The sequence below is a fragment of the Anomaloglossus baeobatrachus genome, chromosome 10 (assembly GCF_048569485.1).
Source record: "Anomaloglossus baeobatrachus isolate aAnoBae1 chromosome 10, aAnoBae1.hap1, whole genome shotgun sequence".
NCBI classification, from domain to species: Eukaryota; Metazoa; Chordata; class Amphibia; order Anura; family Aromobatidae; genus Anomaloglossus; species Anomaloglossus baeobatrachus.
This window is the reverse complement of record NC_134362.1, coordinates 121,886,318-121,893,743: the sequence shown is the minus strand read 5'-3', so window position 1 is coordinate 121,893,743 and position 7,426 is coordinate 121,886,318. Positions and strand designations below refer to the sequence as shown.

The window sequence follows — 7,426 nt, the reverse complement described above, 5'->3', positions numbered from 1 at the left end:
AAAAACACCCCGGATTTCTCCGTTGATTAGGCTGGAACCGCTATGTACAGGATTGACCTGTTAGACTTCCAGAGCGGACGTTTTGAGGCCAGTGGCCGCGACTAGTGCTGGCTCTGGGGGAGATGTATGGTTACCGACATCCCTCTTTACAGAGCCTTTATAACACTTCACAAGGCCACAAACCAGCCGGTCCCGTATTCTCCCAAATGTACTTTCGAAATCAAGCAGTACGAAGCCACTGAAAGCACCAAGATGTTGGCTGCGGACAACAATAAGATCAGCGGTAACTACTCAGCCTCTCCAGCGGGCAGTCCAGACCGTATCCAGTGTCAGCTGACTGATTCCACACAGGAGGAAGTTGCTTGGCAGGTTAGCACCACACAAGGCTCCGATCCGCTTCCAAACGAGCAATGCAGAACCGCTGGAGGTACCAATGTATCCTGGTTGCAGACAAAGGAAATGTCAGCGGTAACCTCTCAACCTCTCCAGCAGGCAATCCGTACCGTGTCCAGTGGAAGCCGGTTGATTCCACACGAGGGAGAGATTACTTGGCAGGTTATCACCGCACAGGTGAGGTAGGCAAAAACAGAGTCCTGATCCGACGCGCGTTTCGGGGGCGTGTAACGGCCCCCTTCCTCAAGGATAACTCAGCTGTTGCCTAGAGCACTATTTATGCATATATTTAATTGGTTATAATTTGCATAAAATTAAACAATGTTTAAATTCAACCAACATTCAATGACCACTACATATATCAATTTGTGAAAGACCGTTCATAATAGCCATATAATATAATTATGTGCAAAGGTTTTTCTAAAGGTTTTTCTAAAAAGACCTATATATAGCCTTGCTTGTATCATCATATACTGGGAAGACAATGTGTATATATGCATATGCTTTTTTTCAACAATAAATTTAACAAAAGGACATCATAAAGGTGTAATATAAATTTGCTATAATATGAAAAGCCCCTTATATCTACATCAACCTTGGGCAAGTGAAGCACCAATTTTAATATATATTATGCATATATACACATATATCTCCATGACAATCGCTTTTTTTTTTTTTTTTTTTTTTTTCCTTCTCTCCGTATTATTATCAGTACCTATTACTCCTCTACCTATAAAAATATAAATTAATTAAAAGCAAACAGTTCTATATCATTATTGAGTCCATATGGTTTCAAGGTGTTCAATTCAAAAATCCATTGGCTTTCTGCTCGTGACATTTTTTTAATGAAATCGCCACCTCTCCAATCCTTAGTTATTTTTTGTACGCCCCATACTTGGGATCCTTTAAAGGACCCTCCATGTTTTAACACATAATGTCTGGATAGGGGGTGCTTAGTACATTTATTTTTAACACTTCTAATGTGCTCACCCACCCTTTTCCATAGGGGTCTAATAGTTCTCCCAATGTATTTTTTCTGACAGGGACATTGAATGCAATATACTACTCCCTTTGATTGACATGTAATAAATTCTCTAATCATGACTTCTGACTGCCCCTGTAAGAAGGATTTCCGTGAAATATTTTTTGTATTCTTACATACTATACAGCTTTTGCATGGAAAAAAACCTTTCAGGCCAAATAATCCTCCCTTATTAGGTGCTGTAAGATTACGTATGGTGGGTGCCACTAAATTGCCAATATTGTTTGCCTTCCTATATATGAATATAACGTCGCAAACTTATATTGTACAACTTAAAACTTGTAAGTTAGCCAGGGGTGGTATAGTACATCTTTCATTGTATAAGTCTAAATTATTAACCAAACAAAATATATGCCACCGGCCGGGGCATTACATTAGACTGGTAAAACTAAATCAATGTGAATATTGTATCACCTCGAAGTTAATTGGTTATACAAAAGAATTTTATTCTCATTACTTTCATTTTTTATTTTATGTGGTCCTTGTTTTATGTGGTCCTTGGTTTTAGTAATAATCAGTGTATTGTATATTATCAAATACTCTGTCTTGAAACAAGGATAGCAAAAATTTTTTTATTTGTGGTCTATTAATAAAATTATAAAAACCCATCTAGCGCTGGTTTATTGTGGATTTTTACTTAAAATCCTTTACACAGTTTATTAAAGGCTACTTTACACACTGCGATATCGGTCCCGATATCGCTAGTGTGGATACCCGCCCCCATCTGTTGCGCGACACGGGCAAATCGCTGCCCATGCTGCACAACACCGACCAGACCCGTCACACATACTTACCTGCCCGGCGACGTCGCTGTGACCGGCGAACCGCCTCCTTTCTAAGGGGGCGGTCCGTGCGGCGTCACAGCGACGTCACTGAGCGACCGCCCAATAGCAGCGGAGGGGCGGAGATGAGTGGCCGGAACATCCCGCCCACCTCCTTCCTTCCTCATAGCGGCTGGGAGGCAGGTAAGGAGAGGTTCCTCGTTTCTGCGGTGTCACACGGAGCGATGTGTGCTGCCGCAGGAGCGACGAACTACATCGTTACTGCTGCAGTAACGATAATCGAGAATGGAGACCCATGTCACCGATGAGCGATTTTGCACGTTTTTGCAGCGATGCAAAATCGCTCATCGGTGTCACACGCAGCAACATCGCTAATGCGGCCGGATGTGCGTCACAAATTCCGTGACCCCAACGACTCCGCATTAGCGATGTCGCAGCGTGTAAAGCCCCCTTTAGTGGGAGTGGTGTACAGGGTCTTAGCAGTAAAGAGTATTCCATATTTCTGCCAGATACCCACAGAGATATTGAAATCTGAAAAAAGAGACTTCTGCTCATTGAAGGTAAGAACTGCTCACATAGCGTTCAACTCCACAGCAAACGAGTGCTCTAGCACTGGCATCTCAGCAGGGATATTCCCCTACTACACATGTGTGTCTGGGTCGCTGTGACAGTTTACAGGACATAACTCAGGGCACCTAGACAGAAGGCAGAGGGACTACTTTCTATTTCTGGTGTAGAGCTTAGTACAATATATATATATATACTATTACATGTGACACATGTACCTTGTATTACCATTATTCGCTGTATATGAACCCCTTTTCTCCGGGCATTATTTGTCTATAGCATTTTTCACGAACCTGAGGCAACTGAGAACCCTTCAGTGAAGGAATTCCACTAACCCTCACAATACCAACCAGGGGCCTCCCTGCAGTAACTCAGGTAGTTGTACCCATTCTCTTTCCGCATTCTATGTGTTCTTCTTCTTTCTTCTTTTTTTTCTTTTTTCTTCTTTTTATTTCTATCATGTAGTTCAGGGGTTTATAGATATATGTCCTGCATCTCATATTTCCTTTAGTGGTGCTTCTTACCCATTCTCATATCATTTACCCTAGTATTTCATGATCCTGAGGCGACTGAGAACCCTTTAATAAAGGAATCCTTTTTCACTTGAATTGTCAAGTGATACTTACCAGTGACTATCACGTAATGTTACAGGTAGTTGCATTTTCTTCCTCTTCTTTCTCTCCTTTCTTCTTTGTCACACGGTCCATTGTGTTATAGCCCACGTGTCATGATAACACTTGTACCATCTTTTCATTTAGATTCCACCTACAATTATTTACCGATTCCAGTTCTGAAATAGGCTTTCATGATCTACTCACTAGAATTCTCAAGTGCATAAGGTACTGAGACATATACATGTTCACACCATTATAAAGAACAAAGTATAAACATTGAGGTTTTTCTCACACCCATGTTCCTGTGTTCTTTGATATGATATGTGTTCATTTCCTTCACTATATAGGATTGCAAGTTTTCCATTTGTACCTTAATGGCAATGACGCTATACAATTGAACACATATCATCCTGTTATCCATATAGGTGTGTATTTACCTGCTTGACTATTTTTGGTTGTTTGATCCAGAATGTTTCTCCAGATAGGTCATGTGGAAATTTTCTTTCCTCAGTACAAATGTTTTCACTATGGCTTTGGAAAAATTTTTTGTATGTGCATCATGGTCATTTGACCCATTGTACTCTCAAGTAGCAATATATTGTACTGTTATGTTGTACTATGTACTAATTACGTGTTTATATGGTTTTGTAACCCTTTATGATCTTAGATAACTTTATCCTTGATAAAGACCTAAAAACAAGGTCGAAACGTTGGATGAATTATCCTTTTGCACAAATAAAGAATTTTCAGCATTCCAAGAGTTCTTTTCTTACGTTATTGATCACTATAGTGTGCCAGAGCTATTTCTATTGAATTGACTCTTATTTTTTCTGAGCACCTGCTATATACACAGTGACCCAGACATATTCAAGTTTCATTCAGAAGGCAGAGGGAAGCCTTAGCAGCTGAGCCTATATCTTGGCTTGTGAGCATTAGAACAGGCCGGCGATTACAGGGTAACATGAAAAATGTCCAGCTTGCATTATGACTAGAACATGACAATATCCTTTTAAGTACTAACCTATGATGCGTTCCTAAGCAGTTGATGTTATATGTTCTACATTTCATTTTCTGCATACTTTACAAGTAGTAGAATTTGCTTTGATATAGGCAACTGGATTTTCACAATGAAAAGGCAAAGGATAACGCCCGAAAAAGACGCCATACATTATGTCAGTGCCATCACTGACAAACCTGGATTGACCATGAAATACATCAATCCCCTTAAAGGTGAGTTAAAACAAGTTTTAACTAAATTGCCTTAATATTGTCATGCATTAGAATGACTGTCTTAGGTAATGATAAATATTTTCTACAGGAAGAGGAGTGTTTGCTGAAACTGAAATCGAAAAAGGGAGTTTTGTTGCAGAATATCGAGGCGAGCTCACGTATGCACTTACGATGGTAGACAACTACTCGAGATTTATGGTTGTGGTACAAGTCAAAGATCTAATGGCCCATACTGCAGCGAAGGTCTTCCAAGCACACTTATGCAGACCTCATGGCTACTCAGAGAGAGTCCTCACAGATCAAGGCACAGCCTTTGAAGCGGAAATCTTCAAGGACTTCTGCAGCTTTTACCGATGCAGGAAGATGCGCACTACACCCTACCATGCTCAAACCAATGGTTATCAACCTGCTCAGGACTTTACCCCATATTCCAGATGTGGCCTTACAAGTGATTTATAGAGGGGTAACAATACGTTGGGATCACCGGATCTAATCTCCCTTTTTATACACCCTAAAATCTTGTTTGCTTTAGAATAAACAATAACATCATAAAGGTATAGCAGTACCGTTTCAAAGTTTCGGTGTCCCAAGCAGCATTCCATCAGCCTCTGGAAGGTTCCTGGCAAATTGCACAGCTCGAAGGGCATGCTTTTGAACTCGCAGAGACCCATCGGGGTGGCAAAGGCGGTCTTCTCCCGGTCTGCCTCAGCAACGGACACTTGCCAATAGCGACTAGTGAGATCAAGGGTAGAAAAATAATTTGCAGTTCTCAATGCAGCTAGCTATTCCTCAATACAGGGGAGTGGTGCTGTCCTTCTTCTTTAACAGGACCAACGGAGCTGCCCAGAGGCTACAACTGTCACGGATAACCCCAGCCTCCTTCATGTTGCTCAACATGTCCTTGGTACACTGGTAATGTGCAGGTAGTTTTGGCTTATATCTCTCTTTGATGGGTGGGTGTGCACTTGTGGGGATGTAGTGTTTGACCCCTTTTATTCTTCAAAAGTCTAGCGGATGTTTGCTGAAGACTTGCTCGTATTCTTGCACTAGCCTGTAGACCCCCTTCTTGTGATGTGAAGGTGTGGAGTCAGTGCCTACGTGTAATTCCTTACACCACTCCTATGGCTGACTTGGTGAGCTGTCACTGAATGGGTGGGCTGAAGCAATGGTGGATGCTGCTGTTTGGATAGCAAGTGTATCTACTGAGAACAGCTTATCAATGGTGGCAAATCGGAGCAGCTTAATCTCTTGCTCTCCGCAGTTCAACACTCTCATGGGCACTCTTCCCTTCCATATTAATGAATAAAACTATGATGTAAATAGCATATAGATACCCCACAAATGCAGATAAAAGTAGGTTATGGGAAAAGGGGGAAGAGAGAAACAGGAAAATAGTGGAATAAAGTATACCTTCCAGGTGGGAGAGGAAATGGCAGCACAGCCAGTGGAGGTGAAGCAAGGGGAGCCTGCAACTAAAGAGTTGAGAGCGTTATCACATGGTGACTGAGCCTGATTGTAACGGGAGCATAGAGGTGCCGATCCTGTCTTACCTGCGTTGGTGTAGAAGTGGGTGTCCTGTGGTGGAGTCAGCTATGTGCAGTGGTGGCCGTGGGTTCTTTTATGTGCGACCGTAGTAATAGCTGCGCCCACTTCCTGTATGGGAGTGGAATGCAGTGAGGGTAATGGAACGCACGCCTGCGCATTTGTGTTTAACGTCGCGCATGTGCAGAACGGAGAAAAGGCTGCGCTCACTTCCTAATGAAAGGGAGTGAGACGCATCTGGGAAGGGAAGGGAAAAGATTAGGGTTTGGGGATGATGAAAGGGCTTTCTACGGACAAGGATGGCAAAGAGTGGCAGTGACGGAAAGTCAGGCAGCCTGTCCTGTCCTGTCCTGTCCGTCCGTCTTTTTGTATCATGAATTGGAAAGACTGCAAGGGGGAGGGGAGGTGCTTGTGTCCAAAAGGAGGAGTTATTCAGATTCATTGCAGTGGGCGGCGGCTGCAAAAAGCACCATTCTTCTTGTTTTTGCTCTGCAAAACAGCCTTTTCAAGGGTTGGCTTGGGTGACAAAATGTCTTCTGTAGGCGTGGGTTTGTCTCCCTCTCCCTAAGATGTGTCCGGTATAGGCCAGGGTGCCACTCAAGGCCGTAACCAATTCGGGTTATAGCTTCTCGGCCTTTTGGCTAAGATCAAGTGTAGTTTCGGAGGACGCTACCTTGGTCGGTACTGGAAGGTGCCTGGGATTGCACGTCTGCCGGCCTTGAGGAAGTGTGTGCGCCTTCTGGTGACACATAGCCCTCTTGTGCCTGGACGGTTCCCAGGCAACGGGAGGTGATCACCTTTGTTATTTTGAAGTCCTACTGATAAACAGAAAAAAAAAAAATTAAATCTGTTCTTATCAGTTTAATATCTGATACGTCCCCTCTCTGGGGACCATATATTAAATGGATTTTTAGAACAAGGAGATGGAAAAAATCTTGCTCTGTCCACTCCACGCATTGACCTGGTATTGCAGTACCTCCAGGACCGGTGCACCCCTTCTTAACCCAGTTTCCAAAAGCAGAACTCAATTCACCTGATTCAAATGAGCCCCATTAGTGAATTGAAAGAAAGCAAAAACTTTATATGCACCTCAATTTGGCCAATTCACTTTTCACACTTTCACCCTTTTTTTTATCTTTCACACCTTTTACTTGCTTTATTGATGCAAAAAGCTGTGCCAAATAGCAAACTCATCTCCACTCAACTTGACCAACTCTGCTATGTCCCGTGCAGTATCTTATTCTCAGTCTTATCTA

General features: G+C 42.6%; 1 pseudogene; it reads left to right on the top strand.

Moving 5' to 3' along the window:
- Positions 1–6,962: 6,962 nt before the first annotated feature.
- On the top strand, positions 6,963–7,168 carry LOC142255532 (U2 spliceosomal RNA; annotated as a pseudogene).
- Positions 7,169–7,426: the final 258 nt, after the last annotated feature.